Source organism: Tenrec ecaudatus, assembly GCF_050624435.1.
Source record: "Tenrec ecaudatus isolate mTenEca1 chromosome 14 unlocalized genomic scaffold, mTenEca1.hap1 SUPER_14_unloc_3, whole genome shotgun sequence".
NCBI classification, from domain to species: Eukaryota; Metazoa; Chordata; class Mammalia; order Afrosoricida; family Tenrecidae; genus Tenrec; species Tenrec ecaudatus.
This window is the reverse complement of record NW_027457646.1, coordinates 2,058,145-2,073,295: the sequence shown is the minus strand read 5'-3', so window position 1 is coordinate 2,073,295 and position 15,151 is coordinate 2,058,145.

Below are 15,151 nucleotides of genomic sequence, written 5' to 3'. Positions count from 1 at the left end.
GGAGAGATTTGGACCCAGGCTGCAGAGCCCATGCCTTGGGTGCCTACAGCTGCCATGTAGGACACAGAAAAGCATGGAGCAGACTCGGCGTAAGATATTAGGGAGTTGGGAGGACTGTAGCATGAATGTATGTGCTATGACTTCATGAGAGTAGCTGCTACTCAGATCCAGAAGAGAATACAAGCCTTTTGCAAAAATTATTTTTGCCAAGAGAGGGTGGAAAACTGCATCTTGTGCGAAATCCCCCCAACCTGCACATGTGCATAGCTATTTCAGAAGGTTCCAAACAATGTGTGCTGTGCGGCAAACCAAACTGAACTCAGGGGGAGCTGGTCTGTGGATTATGTTAGCCAGAAAGTGAGCAGTTTGAACTCACCAGCCACCACTCCAAGGGAGAAAGAGGAGGCTTTCTGCTCCCATGGACTTACAGCCTTCGAAGTGGCAGGGAGCATTTCCATGCGTCCTATGATTAGGATCTCAGAGGGTGAGGGTGGAGTTGGTTGAGACCTGTCTTCAGGGCATTTCCCAGAAGGGCTTCCTGCAGTGGCTCTGCCTTCAGGAATGTCTGAAGACCTTGAGGGCAGCAAAGTCCTAAACACACTCAGGCAGTGGTTCTCAACCTTCCTAATACAGGTCCTCTTGTTGTGGTGATGCCCCCCTCCCCCAACCATTAAATGATTTTCTTGCTACTTCATCACTGTAATTTTGCTACAGTTATGAATTGGGTGAGCCCTGTGAAAGGGTCATATGACTCCCAAAGGGGTCGCAACCCACAGGTTGAGAACCACTGCACTAAGGGTTCCCCTCCCAGGCAGCCCTACCAGTGTCTGGTGTGCATAGTTCTGTGAGGTGAGAGAAATGGACTTAGTGTCTGCTTCTGGTGACAGTTGATGTGGGTGGGCTTTCTCCCTATGTCAAATCCCTCTCAAGCCATTTGTCACCACAACAGAGGGAGCCATGCACAAAAAAGCAAGAAGAGGATGCAGCACAGCAGGACAGCAAGCAGAACAAAGATTGAATAAGCACAATTCACTTCAATCATGAATCGGGTGCCCTTGAGATGTGAGGAAGACCCCAGTCTAGTGACATTAGATCAGGTTTAGGGATTGAGTGAAGCGACCCCTCTTGGCTCCCCTCAGCCCCTATTTTGCTTTCCCATTGATCCTGACCCTTGCATCGTGATTGGTCCTTATTCCAGCATGATGGTTGGTTTCATAACCACGGCATATGGGAATGTGTTAGTCGATAGGTTATACAGGCACAGCCTCTGGAATGGGTAAGTGAGGAGGCGATTTGGGCTCGCTCATGCAGACCTCTAGTTGTCCTTGACATGACTGGTAGAATGGATCATGTGAAGTGATTTGAGATCGGCGTTGAGATCTGATAGGTCATGCAGACTTCTAGCTGATCCTGGCAGTACCCTATTTTAAGGAAACAGAATGTTTGGCGTTTAAGTCGTATTTGAGCTTAAATTTTGAGCAATAGGCTGTGGCTCACAGTGAGAGTCTATGTGGAGACCCTACATCCATTTTGAGGGGCCACAGATTCAGCCGCCATTGAGTTCTTTCCTACTCTGACTGGCAGTGGAAAGCTTGTCCCTCAGGCAGTGTGCTTGCGTCCACTCCCCGGGCCAAACTCAACGATATACGGTAGTGTGCACATCCCAATGAAGGTCCCGCTCATGCTCTCACAGGCCCTCCTGAAACTCCAGGAATTGATCTGTCTTCAGTCACAATTTTGTGACAAAGTTGTTTGTTTTCTATGTCTTATTTAAGTTTTCAGGAGCCCAGGTGGTAATGCTGGATAGTGTTGGACTATTAAGAGCAAGGTCGCTGGTTCAAAGCCACTAGTCATTCCACAGGAGAAAGATGAGGTTATTGCTTCCTGTAAAGGTAGCAACTTCAGGATCCCTACACAGAGTCACTATGAGTCAGAGTCAGCAGGACAGAATGGGTGTCATTTTATTTAAGTCACTGTGGCTGTGGGTCCTTCCAACACCATTGTGGCCTCATGTGGATGCTCTCCTTCATCCAGAACAGCAGTTTGTGCCTTTTTCTTGTGTAAAACTTTGCAAAGGAGTTCCTAATAAAATATAGTTGGATTGGGAGTCTTTTTCCCCTAAAAACAAAGTAAATACAAAAATAGAAACGAGACTATGGTGCTAATAACCAGTTGGAGAGTTGAGAGAGCTGAACTCTCAATCCTGATAGAAAACCATTGTGACTGAGCACCTGCTCAAGGTCATCCACAGCCTATGATGTTGAGCCTATGTGTTGGGGAGTAATTGTGTACATAAAGTTAACCATTTCTCTTTCTAAAGATTCTGTCTAAAGCTTACTTTAAATAATAAGTTTTCCCCTGGGTTGGTAAAGTTCAGCATTCATCATGTTAGGCCAGAGGAGGCAAATCACACCCACTACCCAGGGAGCACTGCTTCCAAAAGCACATTGCCTGTGCCGGGGAAGAGGGGAGGTACCCGGACCAGAAATGCTGACAGAGTGGAACCAGAGAGCTCAGCCCCCAGCTTCCCGAGGGAGCAGCTGTGATGGTTCACTTCTGGATGAATATGTTTAAGCAAAGGCCAAGGGCATGACTTGGGCAGCACGAAAAGCAGATGTGCAGAGGTTGTTCACTGCATTCCAGAAGTTCACACACTCTCCTGAGGCTCCTTGGCTCAATGGCAGGAAGTCATTGGTGGCTTCCACCTTCAATCCCAAAAGGTCACTGCCGTCCAGTGGATTCCAACCACAGTGACCCTATATGGAGTTTTCAAGACTGTAAATTTTCATGGGAGCCAGCAGTCTCATTGTCCCCCCTGGGACAGCGAGCTAGCAGCCCGTTTTGCCACCAGGGCTCCTTCCTCTCAAATTCTGGATCCAGTCCCTCCGAATATCCTGCCCTGCCCTTGTCTAGGCTTCTTAAATGCGTTCCACGCTGCTTACGTTAGTCTGGGTGCATTCGAGAACAAATCCACAGAAACACGTATGTATAAGAGAGTTGTATATAAAGGGTGAGTGCACATCAAGAAAACATGCTCACATGTGCTTATGCACCCGCTTTGTCTTCAGCGATCATGTTGGTGTAGGCTGGTGTGCTTTTTCCATGTGGACTTTGTTGTTTCTTAGCTACATGGCCCCGTGTTTATCTTCCAGCCTTTAAGACCCCAGACGCTATATGCTTTGATAGCCGGGCACCATGGTGCTTAACTACTACACCACCAGGGTTCATTAGCATGTGACTTATCTCCTGTCATTCACACTAGATGCTCAAAATAGCAGGAGACCAGGTTTCTCCTTTGTGGCCACACCAGGTACTGACAGAACCAAGAACAGAGACACAGTTATATATCTTGACTATCATTTGCATATTATATGCCAGGAATCCCTAGGAAGTGTCTTGGAATTGTTCTACTCTGGTTCAAATTTCACACACCCTCCCAGTTTCCATACTGACTCTGCCAAACCCCTAGTAACTGATTTGCACCTCCTATCAACTTGGAGAAAACACCCTAGGCCAGATATAGAAGTGGACATACTTGGTACCCAGAAAAACTGTTCAGTGTTTTGAGGGCGGCTCAGCAAACAAAATGGGCACAGTGATTAAGCATTCAGCTGCTAACACAACGCTCAACTCTGTAGTGGTTCTGCAAGAGAAGGATATGGTAGTTGACCCCCCAAAAGAGTTACAAACTTGGAAACCCTACGGGTATTTGTATAGGGTCGCTATGTGTTCCAATTGAGATGATTGTCATAGGTTGGGTTTGGTTCAAGCCGTCTTACTGAGGAGACTCCTTCTTTACACGCGATCAGTTACTTTAGAGGAAAAAGGCATGCCTGTCCCAGAACAATCCAAGGACTGGTAAAGGCAACACCCACAAAGACACTCCCTCTGCCTGCCTAACTCTAAAATGCTGCCCATAAAACACTCTGCCTGGTAATATCTGGGCAGCACACTGGGGAGGTGCAGCAAATGTGCGTTGAATGTATGAGGCAATTTCATAGTTTGGTTGCACGATCAGGGTGTCTGTCATAAAGCCCATCTCTTTGACTCCACCTCTCAGCAGAGATGAACACAAGCTTCCCGTTTTTTTCTCGGCAATGTCCTTGTCAAATAAAAGTTCCTTGTAGATCAGTAACTTGCCACAGAGCAAAAGATATGGGAAGAGGCTCATCTTTCTCCTGGCTATGAAATAGAATGGCAAGCCCCTCCCTTCAACACACACACACACACACGTACACGCACATCCCTGCCTTACAACTACATTCGGTTGATTAGCAAACAAAGCTCTACAACCCAACTATGTGTTTTTCTTCTCCAGAGGAATGACGGACTTATATACCCTGCATTGTCTTTTTTTAATGGAATTGCCCCAGTTCTCCTCACCTTTCCTTAGATAGTGCAGTGAACTATTAGATGACTGCAGGTATTGAAAACTAGTATTGATTTCCGGTTTGTGTCACCTTTGGCTTTTAGCACCCTCCACTTCTCTAGTAAGCTTTCCATTGCTTTGGGGAAATTTTCTCTCTCTGAATTTATTATGTGAGGGTGGTAGTGTAATAATCAATGTGCCTATGGAGGACTATCCTTCATGACCTAAACTCATTAAGGGGCAGTGCCTGATGGAGCATCAGGTTGGAGGAAGGCTTATTAACAACCTGCATTATACAGATGACACAATTTTGCTGAAAATGAGAAGGACTTGATTCACTTGCTGATGAAGATGAAGGATTGATTAAAGCCTTCAGTTTGGATTATGACTCAATGTAAAGAAAGCCCAGACCCTCACAACTGGACCTATTGATAACATCATGATAAATGGAGGAAAGATCGAAATTGTCAAGGATTTTGTCTTGCTTGAATCCACAATCAATTCTCATGGAAGCAGCAGAGAAGAGAACAAATGACACATTTCACTAGTCAAATCTGCTACACGAGACCTCTTTAAAGTGTTGAAAAGCAAGAGATTACTTTGAGGACTGGGGCGGGTTGACCCAGGCCATGGTATTTTCAACTGTCTCATATTCATGTGAAAGTTGAACACTGAATACGGAAGACCAAAGAAGAATAGATATATTTGATTAGTAGTGATGTAAAAGAGTAATGAATGTACCATGGACTGCCAAAAGAACAAACCCATCTAACTTGGATGAAGTACAGCCAGAATGTTCCTCAGGGCAAGGATAATGAGACTTCGCCTTAACATTGACATGTTGTCCGGAGAGATCAGTCCCTGGAGCAGGACATCGTGTTCTGGAAAGTAGAGGGGCAATGAAAAAGAGGAAAGCCATCAACAAATGGGATTGACACAGTGGCTGCAACAATGGGCTCAAACTTAAGAACAACTGTGAGAATGGTACAGGACCGGGCAGTGTATGATTATGTTGTATGTATGGTCACAATGAATCCAAACCCTCACTATGACACTGAACAACAACAACAACAACCTGACTGAATCCTCTAGGAGGACTCTTGAATGTGAGAAAAATGGAACGAAGCCAGAGGAAGGATTGGAGGATGTCTTAAGTTTCTGTCTTAATCTCCTTAACCAAAAATTATCCAACAAGTCAGTAGCCTTAAAACACTTTTCCCCCTGCTTTGGAGCTTACAGGTTCAAATTTGGGGTGCGACTCTAGGTCAGGGTCCTTCTTTCTGGATACCAGAAAGTTCCTTGGCATTCCTCGCTATCTTTCTCCCCGTACTGTGTGTTACTGGGTCTATCCTGGCCTTTAACTCAGAAGTGTTTAGGTTTAGGCTCAAGCCTATTCTCATATGGCCTCATTTTTTTAAACATTTTATTAGGGACTCATACAACTCTTATCACAATCCATACATATACATATATCAATTGTATAAAGCACATCTGTACATTCTTTGCCTTAATCATTTTCTTTTCTTTTACATTTTATTAGGGGCTCATACAACTCTTATCACAATCCATACATATACATACATCAATTATATAAAGCACATCCGCACATTCCCTGCCCCAATCATTCTCAAAGCATTTGCTCTCCACTTATGCACTTTGCATCAGGTCCTCTTTTTTTTTCCACTCCCTCCCCGCTCCCCCCTCCCTCATGTACCCTTGGTAATTTATACATTGTTATTTTGTCATATCTTGCTCTATCCCGAGTCTCCCTTCCCCCCCTTCTCTGCTGTCCATCTCCCAGGGAGGAGGTCACATGTGGATCATCGTAATCAGTTCCTCCTTTCCAACCCACTCACCCTCCACTCTCCCAGCATCGCCCCTCACACCTTTGGTCCTGAAGGTATCATCCACCCTGGATTCCCTGTGCCTCCAGCCCCCATATGCACCAGTGTACAACCTCTGCCCTATCCAGCCCTGCAAGGTAGAATTTGGATCATGGTAGTTGGGGGGAGGAAGCATACAGGATCTGGGGGAAAGCTGTGTTCTTCATCGGTCCTACCTCGCACCCTGACTGACCCATCTCCTCTTCTAAACCCCTCTATGAAGGGATCTCCAGTGGCCATACGGCCTCATTTATATTACAAAAGAACTCCCTTCTTTTCAAACAGGATCATGTCCACCAAGGTTCAAATTTCTCACATATTTTGAGGGGGCTACAGATCAATCCATAATGGTTCTTTTGGGTAGGTGTAACAACTGGCTACCAATCGAGTGACTTAAACAGCAGGCATTTGTTCTCTCACTTTTCTGAAGGACAAAGGGTTAAAATTAAGGTGTGGGCAAGATTCATTCCTTCTGAGAGCTCTGAAGGAGAATCAAAGTAGCCTCTCTCTGCTTCTGGTCACTGCTGCTAATCCTTGATATTTCTTGGCTTATAGATGCACTGATCCAATCTCTGCCAGTGTCTTCACACGGGGTCTCTCTGTGCCCACTCCCCTTCTTATAAGAACACACCAATCAGTGCATGTAGTATCCATCTGAAATCTAAACCCAGAAAGATGGAGCTCTTGAAATACTTATCTAAGCACATCTGCCAAGACCTCCTCTCCAAGTAAGGCCATAGCCTCAGGTCCCATGTGAACATGAATGGGTGTGTGTGAATGTGATTTAATGTACTACAGAGGGCACGCTTTGGCCTCAGGAGGAGTGTTTCGCCATTACCTGCTTCACAGCCCTGAGATTGCCCAGGCATTTGCCACATTTTCTTGTCTTCCCAACATTTATCCACCATTAGGCCTTTTTCCCTAAGTTAGTCAAGCGTCAGTTTCTGTCACTTGTGATCATGACCCTCCCTCCCGCCCAGGTCACAAATTTAAAGTGACACAGGCAGTTTCTTTAATGGGCACTATGTTATCCTGACTAGCAAGCATTGCTAAGGAGGGAGGATGAATCAGGGAGAACCGCTTGCTTCATCTAGCTTCGGGGCAGTCCACAGAGGATTGATCCCTGAGCCACTAACGAATTTTGCAACTGTCACAGAACAATGCAAATAAGTAAGATCCACATCTGCTGAACACCATCATGAGGTCAAACTGTGTGTAAATAAATGCCTGTTTCAAAGAGTGAGTAAATTCTATGGTAAGGAGTGACAGGGCTTTGTTGGCATAAACCCAGCAAGGCATTATGGGTCGGATATTAATGAACTCATGCTCCTGGGCCTCACAGAGCCCCAGCTCAACTGCTTCAGCTTGTTGACAAACTGAACTCAGGGTACCCGGAGAGAGCACTACCATTTTGATGAACAAGGTTGGTTGGGGATGATGCTTCCTAACTTGCATTTTAATATAAATTTGATGATTCATCTGAGCAATGTGGAAAGAGCATTCAGATAAAAGAGAGGGACAAACATCAAGTGACCAGAGGATGAAACTTCTTTCTAATCTGTGCCCACTGGAATTGCTTCTTGGGAAGGTATTTTTTGGGGGTGTGGGGTTGTTCCCCTACCCTGCTCCAAGCCTTCCTCCTCATGCCCACCCCCACCCCAGCATACATCCTACTGGGAGAATGTCTCTGAATAATGAAGTTTTAATAAATGAAGCTTTAATGAGCCTGATAGTCTGCCTAAGACCCCTTCAAACTGTAGTCTTTCATTTGTATTCTTCCATCCTTTCTGAAGAAATGAACCTGATGGCAGGTAGTATGTTTCCTTTCCAGGATGAGCTGATAGAGCCTCTCGCTGCTGCAGTGGGAGGTGAAACATTAAAAGGCCCTCTGTGGCCATGAGACATGCCCACTCTCCAAGAGACACTGGGCAGGTTTTCTGAAGCTCCTCAGAATTGACTAGTGGCCCTGGTCCACCCATCTCAACCAACCCAGTCTTCATTTGCACTGCATGCCCTCTCTGAGCTCCAACTGCATGCTTCATTTGAGGATGACAAAGCCTCTATTGTCTGAGAAGATGTGCAGACATATGAACTAATCAATGCTCCCCCTGTCCCCGGGGAGTGTGAAATTCTCCCATCATGACCCACCAGCTTCCCTGGAAATTCCTGTCTTAACTCAGGCACTTAATATCAATGGTGTCTCTGCTTCCTTTCTTCTTGCACACCCCCCAGGCATTAACTGTCATCCTTCCTCTCCCTAAAATATACTTTGAATCTATTCACTTCATGCCATCCCTACTGCCCCAAGGTGTGTCTTGCATTGACTATGAAACTAGATTCTGTATCAATTTTCCAGGGCTGTCAAAACAAAGCATCGTAAATCAGGTGGCTTTTAAGAACAGTCCACCACCTGTCTATCAGTTCGTGGTGCAGTGGTAGCTAGAGTGCTGCTGTGAAATTGGAAGCTGTGCCACCGATATGACAAACCCCAGAAGGGTCAGCAATGATGGGCAGGCTTCAGTGGAACCTCGAGCCCTGTGGTGCTCAACCTTCCTTTAATACAATTCCTCATGTTGTGGTGACCCCCAACCATAAAATCATTTTCCTTGCTACTTCATAACTGTAATGTTGCTACTGCCATGAATCGGGTGACTCGTGTTAAAAGGTCGCTGGACCCCAAAAGGGGTCACAACCCACAGATTGAGAACCACTGCTCTAGCCTAAGGCAGACTAGGAAGAAAGACCTGGTGATCTACTTCCAAATATTAACAAATGAAAGCCTATGGGTCACAAAAAAATATGGTCCTATAGAGTGCTGGAAGATGAGCCACTGACCTGCAAACAACAGCTACAAAAATAGACTCAAACACACCAACAAAGGCCTGCTGAACTCCAAAGCCCTAACAAACCCACTGCCCTCAAGTCCATGCCAACTCATAGCGGCCCTATAGGACAGGGGCGAACTGTGTATTAGTCTGGGTATGCTAGAGGAAAATCGAGGGAGACTCATGTGTATGAGAGGGAGTTGGTGGTTTTTAAAAATCATTTCCCTATTATTTAATCATTATATTAGGGATTTATACAACTCTTATCACAATCCATCCATCCATTATAAAGCACATTTATACATTCATTGCCCTCATCGTTGTCAAAACATTTGCTCTCCACATAAGCCCCTGGCACCTGCTCCTCATTTTTCTCCTCCCTTCCCACTCCCCCCTCCTTATGAACCCTTGATAATTTTATTGGGGGCTCATACAACTCTTATCACAGTCATTCCATCCATCCATCCATCCATCCATCCATCCATCCATCCATCCATCCATCCATCCATCCACCCATTGTGTGTCAAGTACATTTGTACATGTGTTGCCCTCATCCTTCTCAAAATATTTGCTTTCTACTTGAGCCCTTCGTATCAGCTCCTCATTTCCCCACTTCCATCCTCCTCCCCCTCCCTCATAAATCCTTGGTAATATATAAATTTTTTGTCATATCTTACACGTCAAACATCTCACTTCCCCCACTTTTCTGTTGTCCGTCCCCCAGGGCAGAGATTTTATGTAGATCCTTGTAATCGATTCACCCTTTCTACCCCACCTTCCCTCCACCCTCCTGGTATTGCCACTCTCACCACTGGTCCTGAAGGGATCATCTGTCATGGATTCCCTGTGTTTCCAGCTCCTTTCTGTACCAGAGTACATGTTCTGGTCTAATTCTACCTTATAAATCCAGAGAGAGAGTTTTATATCAAACAGTCATTGTACATTAAGCAAACGTCCCAGCCCAGTGCACATCAAATCCATAAGTCTGGTATTAGCCCATATGTCTGATACCAATCTATAAATTCCTTTTCAGACCCATAAAACATGTGCAGTGATGCTGGATGCAGGATAATCACAGGCCAATGGGTGGAAAGTCTTGTGGATCCAGTGGCATTGTAAGCATCTCAGTGATGGCTGCGATCTCTCTGAGGCTTCTTTGGCTTCAGAGGTCTGGTCGCATCCATTTGGCTTGCCTTCTGCAATGTCTCCCAAGGAGTAGCAGAGAGAGAGAGAGAGAGAGAGAGAGAGAGAGAGAGAGAGAGAGAGAGAGAGAGAGAGAGAGAGGTGTCTTCCACCTCCAAGGAGGAAGTACCAGATTTCTCAGAGTTCTCAGAAGGAGGCTATGCCCACATAAAAATCTCACTGACTATCTCCAGATTGGCAGCCTAAACTCCATGCCTACACTCCTAATCCTTAACTTGACACAAGATTAGGTGACTACCACAGGCTCCTAATCCATAACAAGCCCATTTATTTTTTCCCTGCATACCGACACCAATCCAATACCCAAAGCTTTACACAATGGGTGGAGATCTACTTCTAAAACATGAATATAGAAAAATCGCTTTTGCTTGAAGGCTCTCAAGGAAATGCTCACTGAAACCTCCATTCCTATTATCTCACCTCCCCCAAATTAGTCTTCTTCTGGGCTTTCAGTCACACCAAGATCTCTCCTGCCCCAAGGCCTTTACATGCACTGTCACCTCTTCCAAGCCCTGAAGTGCCAAGTTCAAAGTTCCAGTTAATCTCCCTGATCCTGAATTTTAAGAACTGTGTGTGTGGGAGGGAAGGGGTTGGGCTGTTTGTTGAACTGCTGGGTTTTGGAGCCATTTGTCATGCAACCTCATTTTGTCAATGACTGGTTAATTAATGCAGCATTCATTTGCCCTTCTTCCACTCACAGCACATGGCTTGTATCTTTGGGATCACTCTTCCACCATGCTCCATCTCCATGCTTCTGCTGGCATTGACCCAATCTGCCAGCTCCAGGCCTGGCTAGTCAGGGCATGACTTTCCTCTGTCCAAAGGGACTGGGTCAGACTCAGTATGAGACTCATGCTAGGTTAATGATATCTAACCCTAAAAAATGCCCCAGAAACAATTTCCTCATTGCCAATGAGTCCATTTTGAATCATAGAAGGTCCCTGTGGGGTTTCTCAGACTGTAAATATTTATGTGAGCAGAAAGTTCCATCTTTTTCCCTATGAGGTAGCTGGTAGGGTAGCACTGCCAACCTTGCAGTTAGCAATCCAATGCTTACCTGATAGTACCACCAATGATTAGAAAGGAAAAGAGCCTCTCTCTAATAGAATTCCTGAGCTTCTAGATAAAGCTACAGCTGTCATCAGGAAGCCTGCGTGAAACTCAAAAGGAAACAGCTCTGAAAGGAAAAGGTTCAAACTCTGATGGTATCAACTGAGTGCCAGAACCCAGCTATTCCTGATGCTCTGTCTCCAGACTTACAAATTCCATAAACCTACCCATTAATTCCTTCTCCTGCTCCTTCCCTTCTCACGCCCCAAGGTACTTTGACTTAGCTTTGAAGGCACTCACAACTTCACGGGTTTTGCCTTGCACAGGTGTCTGCTTGCTTCCAGTTCAGTCCTGACATTGTCCCTATCTTTAGCCATGTTAGGCTTGCGTCCTAGAGCTTTCCTTTGCTTGTCTCCCTATTGCTCTTGTCCTATGAAGTCTGTGGCTTTATCTTTAAGTCTAAGTCCTGCCCTTTCGCTTTCGTAGAAATCTGTCTCTGTATCTTGGCTCATGGCAGGTTGTGTCCTTCAAAGATGACTGTCCTAATGTTGCACATCGCACATTCTCTTGTTACAAGATGAGTTTGTGTTCATTTTTCCAGAAACAAGGCCTGCTTTCCCTCTTCCTTGCATCTTGGCAGGCCTTTGACTATGGCAGAAGTGTTGCTCTGTGACTTCCACCTGGTCGTATTGGGTTGTTCACCATTGGGACCCTGTCAGGATGTTGCAAGGAAGACCAAGCCAAATGAAAATGTCACATATAGGGTTCTTCTTGAGCTCCAACCAATAGAAGTATCAGTCGTGTGAGGGAGTGAGTCTTAAGAGAGCTGCAGCCTCTGTCCTTTGAGCTACCCCAGCTAATGCTTGATGAAGCCAAAACTAGTGTCCTCACTGAGCTCTGCCCAGATTGCAGATTTGTGAGCAAAATTGATATTATCATTACTTTAAGATGTTATTTGTGGGGATACTTTCTGTTAGCAGCAGATTATCAGAATACTGCCTAATCAGACTGCATTGCCAGTTTTACTCTCTCTCTCTCTCCATATATAGATATAGATATCCTCCACTCATCTGTCAGTTGGTTGTACTATAATGGTTTGTGTATTGTTATGGTGCTGGAAGCTCTGTTCCCAGAATTTCAAATACCAGCAGGATTGCCCATGGTGGACAGGTTTCAGTGAAGCTTCTAGACTAAGACAGACAAGGAAGAGGGGCCTGCTAGTCCACTTCCAAAAATTACTGAAAGAAAACCTTCTGGATCACAAGAGAACACTGACTGACTAATGTGTTTTGGACACACTATCAGTGGACAATTGCTAGAGGAAGACATCATATTTGATGAAATAGAGGGACATGGAAGATCCTTATTGAGGCAGATTGACCTAATTGCTGCAACAATGGACTTCAACATTCAGGAATGTGTGACAATGGTGCAAGATCAGACAGCACTCCATTCCATTTCATATAAGGTCTCCATGGATCACAGTAGAATTGATGGCACTCTCTATATGTTTGTCTTCAGTGACTTCCCAGAGGGCTGCTCTGCCTGGCAGCCTCTATTCTTCATGCTTCCAAATGGGAAGCACAACAGGTCCATAGTCACTGATATTCCCCTCAATCCCCAGGTCAAGTAAGGAGGCATGAAACTAACTATGTTGTTCTCTTTGCCTTGTCTCTCTTCCTTTTCCCATCCTCCAACAGGGCTAGAGGGGGTAAATACTTACCTTGCAGTCTAGAAGAGAATTTCTTCCACACCAAAATCTTCTCCTTCCTCAAAAGGCACATACATGCTTTTTGCCTTGTTTTTAATTAAAATGGCAGATGGGATGGTAGGAAAGAAAATGAACTAGTCTAACAGAATGGCCAAACAGATTTACCTTCCACATAAGAATGCAAATAACTCCTCAATCTTGTTATAGAGTCATGATATGATGAGCTCCATCAAAGCAGAGTAGAACACCACGGAGGTCAGACCAGAAAGACCATATTGAGTTGATTTTGTATGAGAGATTCTAGTTGCTAATTATACTTTTCATAACAGACAGATGGCAGGTATAGAAGCCCAGACTTAAAATGTCTTTATCTAATTGCCTGCCTAAATATATATTTGCAATATGGTCCTCAAAGGGAATACTTTCTTTACCTTAAATTCCATTTCTTTTTCCCCTTTTTTATGTAATTTTATTGAAGTATCATTGATGTACAATAAACCATAGTGTGTTTTGCTCTTTGAGGTTTTTAAAAAGAATCATTTTATTGGGGGCTCCTACAACTCTTATCACAATCTATACATACATCCACTGCGTACATTTGTTGCCATCATCATTCTCAAAACATTTGCTTTCTACTTGAGCCCTTGGTAGTAGCTCCTCATTTCCCCTCCTTCCCCCTTCCCCTCCCTCATGGACCCTTGATAATTTATAAATTATTATTCTGTCCTATCTTACACTGTCCGACATCTACCTTCACCCACTTTTTTGTTGTCCCTCCCTCATGGAGGAAGTTATATGTAGATCCTTGTAATCAGATCCCTCTTTCTACCCCACCTTTCCTCCATCCTCCTGTTATTGCTACTCTCAGCACTGGTCCTGAAGGGGTCATCTGTCCTGGTTTCCCTGTGTTTCCAGTTCCTATATGGACCAGTGTATATTCTCTGGTCTAGCCAGGTTTGTAAGGTAGAATTGGGATCATGGTAGTGGGCGCGGTAGCATTTAGGAATGAGAGGAAAGTTATATGTTTCATCGTTGCTACACTGCATCCTGACTGGCTCATCTCCTCCCAGCGACCCTTCTGTAAGGGGTTGTCCAGTTGCCTACAGATAGATCTTGGATCCCCTAACTGTACCCCTCCCTCATTCACAATGATATGATTTTTTTGTTCTTTCATGCCTGATACCTGATCCCTTCTACATCTTGTGATCACACAGGCTGGTGTGCTTCTTTCATGTGCGCTTTATTGCTTCTGAGTTAGATGGCCATTTGTGAACCTTCTAGTCTTTAAAACCCTAGACTCTTTATCTTTTGATAGCTAGGCTCCATAAGCTTTCTTCACCACATTTGTTTATACACCCACTTTTTGTCTTGAGTGATTGTGTCGGGAAGGTGACCATCATGGAATACCAGTTCCTTAAATTCCATATCTATAGGCTTAAGTCTTACCCATAGGAAACCTATTTTTATTTTATCCCTAGAACAAAATCTTGCAATAATTTTCTCTTTTTGGGCAAGTCCATCCTCAATCACTTATCCTTTAACATTTACAAGAATTTATCTGTAACCAACCCCATTTACATAGTCTCATTCATGCTATTTCCACAATAATTGCTAATAACCCTATTTTTTAGAATCGGCAGAAAGCATCAGCATCAATATCCCATTGCCACTGGGTTGATTTCAACTCAGTGGTACCCTATAGGACAGAATAGTATTGCCTCATAGGTTTCCAAGGCTGAAAAAAAATCTCTTTATTGTGAGTTGGGTGAAGGTTTACAGAATACATCTGTTTTCCATTTGACAGTTCACACATATTTTGCTTCATGATATTGACTGCAGTCTGCTCAACGTAATATCACTTATCGCACTTCCTCCTTGTATTTCCTGTTTCCATTCCCCCTTCTTTCCTGACCCTTCTGAACTTTATCTTTGAATAAATTATATCCTTTTGATTCAAAGAGTTGATTAGTGTTACTTTTTACCTTATAGATCTACCTATTGTTTGGCTGAAGATTGAGCCAAGGGAATGAGTTCAGTTCCAGATCTGAAGGTGCCTAAGGACAACAGTCTTGTGGGTTCCAAGAATCTCTCTCTGAGCAATACCACTGAA